Source organism: Phoenix dactylifera, chromosome 10, assembly GCF_051530095.1.
Source record: "Phoenix dactylifera cultivar Ajwa chromosome 10, Ajwa_hap1_PhDact_Kaust_v1.1, whole genome shotgun sequence".
NCBI classification, from domain to species: Eukaryota; Viridiplantae; Streptophyta; class Magnoliopsida; order Arecales; family Arecaceae; genus Phoenix; species Phoenix dactylifera.
In genome coordinates this window covers 5,449,585-5,464,584 of record NC_143199.1, presented here as the reverse complement: position 1 = coordinate 5,464,584, position 15,000 = coordinate 5,449,585, and the positions used below count along the sequence as shown (strand labels likewise).

Sequence of the window (15,000 nt, the reverse complement as noted above, 5' to 3'; positions counted from 1 at the left end):
GCAACGGCCCGCGGGCTCCCCATCCGACCCGTCTTGAAACACGGACCAAGGAGTCTGATATGCGTGCGAGTCGACGGGCGCGCGAAACCCGGAAGGCGCAAGGAAGCTGACGGGCGGGAACCCCTCTCCACGGGGGGTGCACCGCCGGCCGGCCCCGATCTTCTGTGAAGGGTTCGAGTTGGAGCATGCCTGTCGGGACCCGAAAGATGGTGAACTATGCCTGAGCGAGGCGAAGCCAGAGGAAACTCTGGTGGAGGCCCGAAGTGATACTGACGTGCAAATCGTTCGTCTGACTTGGGTATAGGGGCGAAAGACTAATCGAACCATCTAGTAGCTGGTTCCCTCCGAAGTTTCCCTCAGGATAGCTGGAGCCCGCGAGAGAGTTCTATCGGGTAAAGCCAATGATTAGAGGCATCGGGGGCGCAACGCCCTCGACCTATTCTCAAACTTTAAATAGGTAGGACGGCGCGGCTGCTCCGTTGAGCCGTGCCACGGAATCGAGAGCTCCAAGTGGGCCATTTTTGGTAAGCAGAACTGGCGATGCGGGATGAACCGGAAGCCGGGTTACGGTGCCCAACTGCGCGCCAACCCAGATCCCACAAAGGGTGTTGGTCGATTAAGACAGCAGGACGGTGGTCATGGAAGTCGAAATTCGCTAAGGAGTGTGTAACAACTCACCTGCCGAATCAACTAGCCCCGAAAATGGATGGCGCTTAAGCGCGCGACCCACACCCGGCCATCAGGGCGAGCGCCAGGCCCCGATGAGTAGGAGCGCCAGGCCCCGATGAGTGGCACGCGAGTCGACTCCAATGGTTGGCAAGTCGACTCCAAAGAAAGCATGAGTCGACTCTAAGCGGAACACAAAGAAAAAGTCAGAGAGCATTTTTGGGACTCTGAGATTCGAGTCGACTCCCGCATTGCACGAGTCGACTCCGAGACTCCGCGACCATCAACAGACAGAAGACCAGGTTACTGCCTCTGAGATTCGAGTCGACTCCCAGACAGCTCGAGTCGACTCCAAGACAGCTTCACATCAAAAGGCAGAAGACCAAGTTTCGGAAACTGAGAGCCGAGTCGACTCCGAGGAAGTTCGAGTCGACTCCAAGACTGGACGAACCAAAAGACAGAGGATCGGAAGTTCGGGCTCTGAGATTCGAGTCGACTCCCAGGACAGTCGAGTCGACTCGAGTGGATCAAATTCAAAATTGGATCCACGGACTTCAGTGGATGAGCCGACTCCGAAATTGCCAGGTCAGCTCCAGAAGTTGGCGAGTCGACTCCAGGTTAAGACGAGTCGACTCCCAGTCAAGGCATGCACTTTAATTCAAATTTGGAACAGTGGCCGAGTCGTCTCCAGTAAAGCACGAGCCGACTCCTGCAACAGGGGAGTCGACTCCTGATCGCGCGAGTCGACTCCGATCCCAACGGTAATATTGTCAGGAGGTGCAGACTGTGTCCAACGGCTCTATTTTTGTCTCTAACGGCTAGATTCGTGTTTCCACGCCATCTAAAGCTATAAAAACAAGAGGAGAGCCAGGGGAGAACTCATGGAAGTGGGAGAAAACATTTAGGAAAGAGATTACAAGGGAAATCTCCCATAAGCACAAAAAGGGCCATCCAAAGAGAAATAGAGAGAAGAAGAGCTTCCAAGTGAATCCCAAAGCTTCCTCTCCATCAGTGTGCTGCCTCGGTGATCCTCTACTTCGTGCCAAATCAGAAGAGGGTCAAGTAAAGAAGAAGTCGAGCTCCTTCATCTTCAAAACTCGTTTGAGGACTTCACTTTACTCTATTTGTTTATATTGTTATATTTGCTTGTTTAAGAAGCTTTGATTTGTTTTAAACTTTGTTTTATTATCTTGTAACTTGATTCAATCACGGGATTGAATTAAGGGGTTAAGGTTTGTTGGTGAGCCAAAGGAAAAACCAACGGAGATAGGGTTGTTGGTGAGCCAAAGGGAAAACCAACGGGGTTTAGGTTTGTTGGTGAGCCGAGGGTAAAACCAACGTGTAAGGGTTTGATTGTGAGCCCGGGAAAACAATCGGGGTTGGTTCTAGTCGGTGAGCCTGGGAAAACCGACCGAGTTCGTTGTGACCTCGTAAAACAACAAGTTGGGTTGTGAGCTTGTAAAACAACCGGCTGTAATCGGTAGGATTATAGTGAAATTCCCAAGAGGTCTTGGGGAGTGGATGTAGGTGCTGGGGTGCACCGAACCACTATATGTCTTTTGTGTTTGTAATGCCTCTTGTTATAGTCTAACTAACACACTTACTTACTTAGATAAATTGCTTGCTTAATTCTTATCTGCACATCCTTTAGTTACAAGCATATTTAATCAAGTCGAAGTTTATACATCATACCCTTGCTAAGTTTAACTTTCACTGTGCATCTATACAACTTAGCATAGTTAATCAAAAAGTTTTAGAAGTAGCATAAAAGTTTTAAAAGACCCAATTCACCCCCCCCTCTTGGGTTGTATCTACTGGGCAACAAGTGGTATCAGAGCAGGTGCTCAAATATTATTTGTAGTCTTAACCGACTAGAGCCAAAGATCATGACAACTCAAATAGATAGTTTTCTAGGAGAAGGACAATCAATTGATACACCTCCACTATTTAATGGCGTAAACTATACACATTGGAAAATACGCATGCGCATTTTTATACAATCAGTTGATTATAATTTATGGAGCGTTATAGTCAATGGAACACACACAAACACTAGTCATAATGAGAAAATGGCTCAACAAAATTCAAAAGCCATGAACCTACTATATTGTGCACTAGATAGGAATGAGTTTAATTGCATATCTTCTTGCATGACTGCTAAAGAAATATGGAATATGCTTGAAGACAAATATGAATGCACTAACAAATCTGAAACATCATGTGTAGAAGGAGAGCAGTATCACATTGAAAATCCATGCTTGGTGGCACAAGAGGTACATGCTGAAACTGAAAGCAATTTTACATTTGATGAACTCCATGATGCCTTTTCTGATTTGTATTTAGAATATAAGAAACTTATTTGTAAGAACAAAAACTTGAAGATTGAAAATCAAATTCTAATAGATGAAAAACTGAAACTAACCAGTAAAACTGAAATCTTAATTAAAGAAAATCAAGAACTAAATCAAAGAGATCAACTTCTCACTGAAAGTCATGATAAACTTAAGAAAAACAATGAGTTACTTGAAGGAAAAATTTCCCGAGTTGTCCGATAAAATCGAACGCCAGGCATGAAAAATCAGTTTTAAAATTTTTTTTATTTTATTTATAACAATTATAAATATTAAATTTAAATTTTATATAAAATTACCTCAAGCCCGTAGCGGAAGTTGGTCGAGGTAATTTGAATCTGGATCTGGATCTGGATCCCTGAAGGTAGCTCTGCAAGGCCTGGATCTGCAAGCCCTCTACTTCGCACGCACGTCAAGCTTTGCAAGAAGGTTGGATGATGTCTTTACTCGTGCAAAACAATCTTTTGCAAAAGGGACCCTTGGAAGAAAAGAAATCCAGAAAAAGGACCTTCCCTTTTCTCTTTCTTTCTTTCTTCTCTTTCTTTCTTTCTTCGGTTTCTTTTCTCCCGTTTCTTCACAGCACGCCTAAGCCACAGACGCCCGTCTCTTGATCCTGATCACAGAGGGAATAGAAGGGAGGAGAGGACATCGGATCTGGGCCGAGCTCCAAACCACCAGAGAGAAAGGACTCCTTTCTCTCTCTTCTTCTTCTTCTCCACAGAATCAAAAACTCCTTCTGTCTGACTATTTTCTTCTCAAGAAAATTCTCATCCTTTCATCTTCAAGATGATACGGTGGCCTCAAATAGGCCAACGCTAAGAGGAGTTAAGAGGCGCTATTGACCAAGCATTAAAGAATTCATTTATGGATGAATTTCATAACGCTTGTTTCAAAACAAACGGTGGGAAAAAACTAATGAATCGATGAAAACGTGCCAGATTTCAAAGATCTAAATGAACCGGAATGTAGCCGGTTCAAAACCGAACATTCCGGTCCAGACGGCAAGCCGAACGGAGTCCGGATGGTGGCACGTCGTGGCGTTGAACCAAGGACGGAGAAGACTCTGTTTTTGCTCCCAGGCTTCCTTTCCATCGCGGCTCACAAGCATCTCTTAAGGGTCCATGAGCTTAAGGGTCCATGGGTCCACAGGAGGTATTTAAATGGGATTTAAAAACCAAGTCAGCCGTTAACCATTGAAATGGTTTTAGCCAAATAGGAAATGGGTTAGCCCATTTTGTAATAAAGCAAGCCTATTTGGTTCTAATCCAAATTGACAGCCGATTTAAATGATTTTTGACTCGGAAAAAATTCCACATGAGTCCGACTCATGGGGAATTCAATTGGGTCCAGTTTCGGCTCGATCCAAGTCCGACTTAGATCAAAACAAATACGAAATTAAATCCCACTTAAATCATGATCGAGCCCAATTACACTAATTTAGACCTAATCAAATCCAATCTCAACAATTGAGTCCTGATCAAGTTCCATTACATTAATTGAAACTTGATTGACCCGAAATACAGACTTAATTAGTTGTTCATCCATGAAATTTAGCATGTACCTCATGTTCAGTGCTAGCTGAACATAGACAGAACCAAATTCCAAATGACCCACAATTTAATTCTTAATTAAATTGGGTCAAGACCTTCTTACTTAGTTTGACTAATGTGCGTGACTCCGATAGGTTCGAACACTAAGCCGGTAGTACATGGACTACTCCATGCACTAATCGAGGTGACCATCTAGCAATGATACCCGACGTCCGGATAGGTCGAATATGCAAAGCAACATTCAAGAACCTAGACGTATGGTTGTTGCATAATTCATCCCTATGACCATCGATGCTCAAGATGACCTGAGAGTGGACTGTCGAACTCTGGGTCCGGTCATCCATAGTGTATTTCAATTAATCAAATCAAGTGACCATCACTTGGTTTACCCTGGCCAAGGTTTTACTGAATTGAAATACAGCGAGACATCAACTCCTATAATCTGGAGCGGTCAATCCCATCTTGACTCGTACACAGACTTCGCGAGTACTTGACTGCACCCAGCATCCTTTCGATCCCTGAATTAGAAATTCAGGTCATCCAGTGCCTAAGTACAGTGAGTTGCTTGCAAGTCACCGTGACAGTCTCAGGTCTAAGGGGTACTTATGCCCATACGCTTTGCGAGCTAACTCCCGACAGTAGAGTGCTACGCAGGTGAGTCACTGTTCAGTGATGATGTACTCTACATCTCACCTGTATGCCATACAGTGTCTCCACACTTCTTGGTTTAAGAGGACAACCAACTAAATGACACACAACGACCTATACTTGACATAGCTATTGTCCAATTGACAGCTCATCATTTGGTCGCGAACTGGTTTAAGGACTAAATGATAAAACCTCTTTTATCCACTAAATTAGTCCTAAGGACTTCATCACAATACACAGGAGTTCAATTTGAAGATGTAACACTTGTGATGAATAAAAAATTGCCAGAATAAATTTTTATTCATTTTAATAAAATATATACATAATCCAATTTCTTACAATTAAAAATTGGCTTTGGGACACAATTCCCAACATTACTTTCAGAAGATAACAGAAGATTAACTAAAGAAGTTGACAGATTAAAACCTGTTGTTGAAAGATTTACCCTCAGCTCTGAAAAATTGAACCTAATGATAAATAATCAAAGAGCTGAATTTGATAAAGTTACATTAGGATATCAACCTTGGTACACCCAAAAACCTTTTAAGAATATGTTTGTTAAAACAGTTTTTAATTACTCTAAAACAGATTCTTATAAACAAAAGCTAAGTAAAATCTCTTCTGTTGTTCCTAAATCTATACATTACAAATTTGATGAACCAAAAAGGGAGAAACAGAAAATTAAAAGTTTTCCTACTACTCATGTTCGATCTAAGTGTGTTAAATTCAACAAGAGGATACAGAAATACATCCCTTGTAATCCTAAAATCTGTAAATTCATGGACAAAATAGCTATTAAGAGAATATGGGTTCCAAAAGGAACAATTATAGCTAACCTACAAGGACCCAAAAGAGCTTGGGTTCCTAAGTTGAAAATATGATTATTCTTTCAGCAAGCATGTCTAGCTATCCAAGGTTCTAATGAAAGATGTTATCTAAACAATGGGTGCTCTAGACATGTGTTAAAGAATTGAATTTAAAATGTAATTAAAAAGAATGATTTAAATGAAAGAAAGAATGAAATAAGTAATTCTTACATCTTCTCGTATTGAAATTACTTTATTAGTTGATTAAAACATAACTTGAAAGTGTTAATCATTTTTGTGATATAAGTGATATTGTTTTTTGGGTATGAAAAGAAAATATATTCAAATCACTTCATTTTTTTGTATGCTCCACTCACTATTGGATAAGTTGCTAAATGATTAATTAATTCATTAAAAATAACTCTATGAATCCTCTATATGCTTGATTAAGAATTTTTATCCATGGCATTATTTTTATTGATCATCAATATGATAATGGATACTTGGTATGTTTTTGAATATATGCACTATGAATACCAAGATTAAAGAAACCATCTTTAGCATACAAAATCAACTCATGCTAGTATGTACTTAATCTCAATAGACCTTGCCATTGGCTTACTTAAATTATCTTCTTAAAGGTCAAAGTTTTGCTATGCATGCTAACTAAGGAAACAACCAAAAATCATTTCTAAATCTAAAGATGTTGTTTCCATCTCTAAGTTTTCAAAAGCTTACATTGGATTTGTTCTTGGCAAATAAAACTGAAGTATTTTTCTGTATTTGCTAAATCTTGTAAAAGTGTTTCAAATGAAAAAGGTTTCCAAACTGTGAAGATAAAGAGTATCATGGCACAGTGTTGAAAACCAAAATCCTGATAAAAGTTATACAGAAAATAATATTAAATTCGATTATTTCAGCACCAAGAACACTATAAGTAAAATAGGATTAATAGAATCTTTGAAGAATTGAAAAAGGCAATGTTGTATGATAGTCATCTACTTAAATGATTTTTAAAAGCTATCATCAATACTTGTCATACATATGACTTCTATTAGATCTATTTTTGATGAAAACTTCTTTTGATCTTCTGAAAAATAGAAAATGAACTATTGCGTATCTCTCATATTTTTCAGTCGTACATGTTATGCTTGATATGTTCTCTAGAAAAGTAATGCCAAATCTGATAAAGATACTTCTATCCTTGGATATCATTCATCAAGCAATGCATATAGAACATTCAATGAAAAGATTCAAGTTGTAGAAATATTAATTCATTCTATTCCTTATGAGACTAATGATTTATTATGAAGATACTAAAATTAAATTATATATGTATACCGTTAATCTTTTACATATAACAATCTGAAAACTTGTTAATAATTAGAATCAAAATTGGATTTTTCAGATATGCACTTAATGAAGAAAAATTGATGACTACTAAAAGACTAAATCAAGAAAAGAGGAAATAGATCTTGATAAAGATTCTTGCATGATTAGAAGTAAAGATCATCATTATCATGTGCTTGCTTCATGAGCTTTATATTTTGTCAAATGAATGTGTAGAATTCACTCCTATGTGGTTACTTCATTAAAAAGGAGATCTATGAAAAATAACCACCATATTTGAAAACACTCATTACAAATATGTTAAAGCAATATATAATGTGGAACAAGCATCAACAGCATGATACAAAAGCTTAAGCAACCTTTCTGATAGAAAGTAATAGTGATAAATCTTTGCATCAAAAAGAAGAATTTGTGATATCTTACTTGCTCATAGTTTACATTGATGACATCATTTTTGGTTCTACTAATAAAGAGTTATATGAAGACTTTACTTAGCTCATGCAAGGAGAGTTTGAAATACGTATGATGAATGAATTAACATCTTCTCTCAAACTCCAAATTAAGACAAACAGGAAAGGGGATCTTCATTGACCAACGTTAGTCCACAAGAAAACTCCTATAGAAGATTGGCATGAAGAAGGTATATCTATGACCCCATCTTGTAGAATTTGAAAAGGATGAGCAAAGTAGATCTATTGTTTTAAAGCTGTATTGAAGCATGATAGAATAATTATTTTATCATACAGCTAGTAGACCTGAATGTATGCTTATTATGTGACCTTATGCAAGACTTGAATCCAACTTTAAAGAAACAACCGTTTAAGATAAGCTGATTAGAACCTAGCTAACATATCTTTTTGATAATTATCTTAAGCAAATAGAATCTAAACTAAATTGATTTTGGAAATAAGAAATTGATTTGACCTTGATAAATCTTTCCATTGCCTCACATGCTTGTCCTTGAACTATCTTGGTTAATGAAATTATTTTTTTAGTTCAAGTGATATGTACTTGCTTATATTTAGGCAATCTCTTGAGTAAAGTGAATCAATATTTAACTATTATCTTATCTTAAATTGAGTCATCTAGTTAGAAATATGTTGGATGAATGGGTTGTATCTTAAAGAAACTAAAGACTTTCTTTCAAGAAAGAAAAGGAGTTTGGTAATAATGCAGAATCCTTGAGCAAGAAAATGAGTGATTTCAGCTTGAAGGACACCTCCACATAAGATACAATAAACATTCACATGCAAACAAGAGAGAGGATCTTCTTCAGCCAAAAGTTCACACATAAGAAATCTAGTTTGGCTTGAAGAACATATAATGAATAAGTAAGTCTAGATATCTCTCTCATGAATTAGCTGAGCAAAGTCAATAACTTTAAATCTTATTATGACATGATTAAAATCATTAATTGTTAATCTTTTGATATCATGTCTCTATATATTGATTGACTTATGCTCTTAGAAATTGTTTCATGGTTTGCACAAACTAAAATATATCTTTGACTATATCATAACCATGAAATACACAAGTATATGCTTAAAATTTTGATGTAAAATAACTTGTGAGAAGTTATGAATCCATGAGCATAATGAAAATGTTGTTTGCATGATATACATCTATATGATACATAAGATTATTTCTTTATTCTGCTCTTTCATGTAAATTACTTGGGAATAACAAAAAGAGAGAGAGATAAAGAAAAGAAAGTGGACATTATTCAAGAGATGAAAAATCTAAGCAAGGCAAGTACTCCAATCTTAAGGAAAAGCAAAACAAACATAATATATTCGGCACACTTATGAGACTTGGGTAAGCACTCTTTTGGAAGGGATAAAATCCATAATTAATTACACTTAAACAGGGAGAGTTTGAAGTAAACATTTTAAACTTTCTATATTGCTCATCATAGGGATGGTGCCAATGGGGAGGCTAGTGGTAGTACCCGGCACTATTTGACCCAACTATTCGGTGTAGGGCATATTAGGGACGGCACAAGAGGGAGGCTAGTGGTAGTACCTCGTGCCCCTTCCAACTTCACCGGATAGGGAGCAAATAGAGTATAGAGCATAAGAAAGTAAAAATGAAAGACAAAGTTAATGAAATTATATAAGAAGAATCAAGTCAAATTTATTAATCACTTGAAAACACACTTTAAGGATGAAATCATTGCAAGTTAATACTTAAACAGGGGGAGTTTATTTGAAAAGAATTGATTTTGATCCTTGATATGCTTGTTCTTATTATTTTAATGCATGACTTAATACATAATATATCTTGCATGTGGCATGATGTCTTGAATTATGGGTTCTCAATATTTTGTAATGCTTCATGCTTGGACAATTTGATTGATTGTTTGAAATACTACATAAAATTTTTTGTTTGGTAAGAAAATTCAGATTTGTCATTCACAATCATCGTTAAAATGTGAAAGTTGAAATGAGAATAGAAAGATATCTCTATTTAGGCAAAATGAATTGATCTTGATCTATCTTTCTACTTGCCTAACTTTGATACATAATGTCCTAATACTTATTAAAATATCCTCCATTGTGTATCGAAACTCAATATTAAATATAAAGATTCTGAAAGTGCTCTAATGTTATTGAAATATGTGTTTTCAATCTTAGTGATTTAAGATGAGCTTCAATGTGAAAGATACATATCTCAAATCATGATTTAAAAGCTTCTATTGAAAATCTTTATAAAATTCTGAGGATGATAGTGTTATTTTGATGATTAACAAGTAATTATCTAGAGTATGTTATAAGTTAAATTGATACTTCATTTATAAGTTCATTACTCTCAGTATATTTGTATGATTGATAATAGATACATGCTTTGTTCATTTGAATGAATCTAACCTTGAGAATGCAGCAAAGTGTGGATTGAGTCGACCCAAAGATTGTTTGAGTCGACCCCGGCACATCAAGAAATCATTTGGCACACTCCTGCAAAAATGGCACAGATGAACAGTTGGTTGGGTCGACCCAAGGTAAGTATGAGTCGACCCAAACTTCAAGAACCTCAAACCATGAAGGAAATATGTTCTCTGGATTTACTGAGAGGGTCGACCCAAACAGTGGTTGAGTCGACCCAAGCTTGAGTCGACCCAAACTCTGAGAGGGTCGACCCAAAGGCAAGACAGAAAGACAGACAGAAAATGGTTCTCTGAAATTACTGAGAGGGTCGACCCAAGAAGAAGTTGAGTCGACCCAAGTGAACTTTGAGTCGACCCAAAGAAAGGATGGGTCGACCCAAGTGAAGGAAGGCTGAAATCAAAGTTTCTGTGTTCTCTGAGAGGGTCGACCCAAGGAATGTTTGAGTCGACCCAAGGCAAAGTTGGGTCGACCCAAGGACAGGTTGAGCCGACCCAAACACGGGCTGAAGCATAACGGCTAGTTCTGCAGATGTACTTTTTGGACTCCCAACGGCTATAAACGGCTAGTTTCTTCAATCCAACGGTCAGGAAGGACTATTTGGAGGTTGGAGAAGTATTTAAGAGGGAGTATTCACTAGAGGAAGCAAGCTTTGGGAATATACATCAAGTGCATTCAAGAGAAAATCCTAGCAAGGCAAGCTTCATCCAAGTGCTTCATTCAAGAGTAAAAAGAAAGTGGTTGAGCAGATTTAAAGAGTCATCAAGAGCTCCATCCACCCTTGAAGAGTGAAGCATCCTTGACAAAGAAGAGAGAAGTCACATCAAGCGATAAATATTCTCTAAACTCTTCTTTGTAGATTATATTGTTATATTTGCTCATCTAGGAGTTTAAATCTTCTTTCTTTATTTGTTAAACTATTTGTATAGGTTCGTTGGTGAGCCCGTAAAACCAACAAAGGTTTTTGGTGAATCCGGAAAACCAAAGTGTATAGGTTCGTTGGTGAGCCCGCAAAACCAACAAAGGTTTTTGGTAAACCCGGAAAACCAAAGTTGTATAGGTTCATTGGTGAGCCCGCAAAACCAACAAGGTTTTTGGTGAACCCGGAAAACCAAAGTTGTATAGGTTCGTTGGTGAGCCCGTAAAACCAACAAGGTTTTTGGATTGTGAGCCCGGAAAATAATCCAACTGTAATCCGCGGGATTATAGTGAATTCCCAAGGGGTCGCTTGGGGAGTGGACGTAGGTGCTTAGGAGAGCACCGAACCACTATACTTCTTGTTGTTTGTATTGTGATTTGTTTAATTCCACTAACTCATCATTTAACATAAGTAAGATAGTTAAAAGTTAGAAAAACCAATTCACCCCCCCCCCTCTTGGCTTGTCACCTTGGGCAACAAATTCAGAATCTGATTTTTAAACTCAATATGATTCCTATATAAAAACTACAGTTTAAGAAAAATAGAATAATTCTGATGCCTTGATTGTTTGACCCGATACGCATCTGAAACATATCATTTCTTATCCTTACAGTGTACCAATATTGGTCCAAATGATGTGTCTTTCGATGATCTTGATTGCAAACAAAAATTTCTAAATATATAATTTTATTTTGATATTAAAAAGAGATTTATTGTGTTTCATGTATACATTGCTGAAAAACTGTGATTAAGTAATTGAGTTCTATAAATCTATATACCTCAATGATCATCTATATGTTTTTCTCTCCTACATTCTTCAAGACTTCCATCAGAATATATATAGAGTGAATGATCTTAAAGCTAGAAATATTTCAGCTCACTCAAATGATTCTAAAAGAAAGAAAATGTAAATGCTTTTGAAAGAAACTGAGCTTAAAATGAATCATTTTCTGTTTAATATTTCTATACATTTTCTCTAAGATTAAGAGAAAGCATAACTTGTTCTTGAAGGATTAGAAAGAGTAATTGCCACAAATTTTGAATAATACTAGATTACTCTACATTCTCGATATCATAGAATTTCAGTCTTATTCACGTTTATCATTAAAATCTGAAATTCAACAATAGAAAAGAATGATTAAAGAAGAATGCATCTTTTGAGGGGGAGCTTCAGATATTCAGTATCTTTTTTATGGATTGTTTTTAATGAACCTCCTTATATTGCAAGACTTGCTTTAATTATATAATGAGTTTATACCTTGAGATGAGTTCTATAAAGGTTGTCTTATCTCAAACATTGAGTCTTATGAAAATAAGCTGAAACTTATAGAAAATATATTTGTTTTGAGATTGACAATTTTACTGAACATTATCTTCAAATACTAAACGCTTAAATGAAATGATCAATTGAGGGGGAGAAAGAAAATCTCAGAAGGAGAGATCTTATGGAACTTAATCGCATAAATCTATAACTAAAGGAGAGAGAAAGCATACTAAGTGAAAAGTGATCCTAATGCTCTCCAATATGTATCATCTGAAATTTAAATCTGAAAATCTTTATGATACTCCTTGAGGCTTGTTATTTGGTTAATATATCGTATGCATAAATCATGAACCAAATTGCAATTCAAACAGTTGATCTTAAGAGTCTCTAACTTAATAAAAAAGGGAGAGAATAATGTGTTAAATTTTCTTGAGTATCACTTAGAAAATCTATTTTGAAATTCACTAATGAGTCCTAATTGGCTTGCTCCTTAGAACTTCAATTTTGTGCCAATTCCCATTTTTATGTATCAAATTGTGCTTATTTTCTAAAGAAATAAAAGAAAGTCTTTAAATGAGCTCTAAGATGTATCAAAAATTGCATGTTTTGGTATTTGTGCCCCAATGCTCTTATTATCATAAAAGAACTTTGAAGTCATTAAGAATTAATGATCCAACATGATGATATATTTTTCAAGTATATAAGTTTTGATCTTATACTCTGAAAATTAATTAAATGGCTCTCATATTGATAAAATACTTAATAGTTTGGGCAAAAGGTCTTAAATGAACAAGCTTTCATACTTAGTGAAGAGAGGTTAGATTTCCACTCATATTTTTCCTTGAATATCATTTGTGGTACTTCTTGAATTAACCTAAGGAAGATTCCACCTACACTTGATTAGAAAACTATCTGTGGTATCAAATTAAAAAACCTCTTGAATTCACACTCGATGTGTTCTGCTCTGATCTTTGTACTTAATGTTTCACTATCTTTTTGATGTTGTCAAAAAGGGGGAGAAATATCTAAGTATATGCAATATACTCAGAATGCTTTATTACTTTGAAGTGAATACAAATCAGCTTAAAATTTAAATATGTTGATTGTGTTAAGCTGATTAAATCTAAAGCATTATCATGAAGTATGTTTTTTAAATATATATGTTTTCTACTTCATGCAACTTAGCTATGTATTACTTCTAGAAATCAATATCTTTTATATTGCATATACTCCAAGTTTTGTCATCATCAAAAAGGGGGAGATTGATGACCCAAAGATTGATTCATAGATTGATTTTGATGATCACAAGACCTTGAAGTATAGATACTAATGTTTATGTTGCAAGGAGAAAGATATTTATTTTGCAAGGAACATAGCAAGTTGGAAGAACACAAGAAGGCCTCCAAAGCTCTCAAGTTGGAAGAAAGCTACAATTTATTGGTCCAAAGTTTAAAGTTCAAAGGATTCAAATTGGAGGAGTAAAATCAAAGGAAAAATTCAAAAGAACAGTCTTCGAGTCGACTCCAGTGGAATTCGAGTCGACTCCGGAGAAGTATGAGTCGACTGCGGAGAAGTATGAGTCGACTCCTAGGAGTCACAGGTAGAAAAGTCAGAGAGTAGTTTTCGGGTCTGAGATTCGAGTCGACTCCAGTGGCACGCGAGTCGACTCCAATGGTTGGCAAGTCGACTCCAAAGAAAGCATGAGTCCACTCTAAGCGGAACACAAAGAAAAAGTCAGAGAGCATTTTTGGGACTCTGAGATTCGAGTCGACTCCCGCATTGCACGAGTCGACTCCGAGACTCCGCGACCATCAACAGACAGAAGACCAGGTTACTGCCTCTGAGATTCGAGTCGACTCCCAGACAGCTCGAGTCGACTCCAAGACAGCTTCACATCAAAAGGCAGAAGACCAAGTTTCGGAAACTGAGAGCCGAGTCGACTCCGAGGAAGTTCGAGTCGACTCCAAGACTGGACGAGCCAAAAGACAGAGGATCGGGAGTTCGGGCTCTGAGATTCGAGTCGACTCCCAGGACAGTCGAGTCGACTCGAGTGGATCAAATTCAAAATTGGATCCACGGACTTCAGTGGATGAGCCGACTCCGAAATTGCCAGGTCAGCTCCAGAAGTTGGCGAGTCGACTCCAGGTTAAGACGAGTCGACTCCCAGTCAAGGCATGCACTTTAATTCAAATTTGGAACAGTGGCCGAGTCGTCTCCAGTAAAGCACGAGCCGACTCCTGCAATAGGGGAGTCGACTCCTGATCGCGCGAGTCGACTCCGATCCCAACGGTAATATTGTCAGGAGGTGCAGACTGTGTCCAACGGCTCTATTTTTGTCTCTAACGGCTAGATTCGTGTTTCCACGCCATCTAAAGCTATAAAAACAAGAGGAGAGCCAGGGGAGAACTCATGGAAGTGGGAGAAAATATTTAGGAAAGAGATTACAAGGGAAATCTCCCATAAGCACAAAAAGGGCCATCCAAAGAGAAATAGAGAGAAGAAGAGCTTCCAAGTGAATCCCAAAGCTTCCTCTCCATCAGTGTGCTGCCTCGGTGATCCTCTAC

The 15,000-nt window shown here is 37.4% G+C and overlaps 1 pseudogene; it reads left to right on the top strand.

Annotated features, from left to right (window-relative positions):
- The window catches only part of LOC148702138 (25S ribosomal RNA), a 1,417-nt pseudogene extending 602 nt beyond the window's left edge, over positions 1 to 815 (top strand).
- The last annotated feature ends 14,185 nt before the right edge of the window (positions 816 to 15,000 follow it).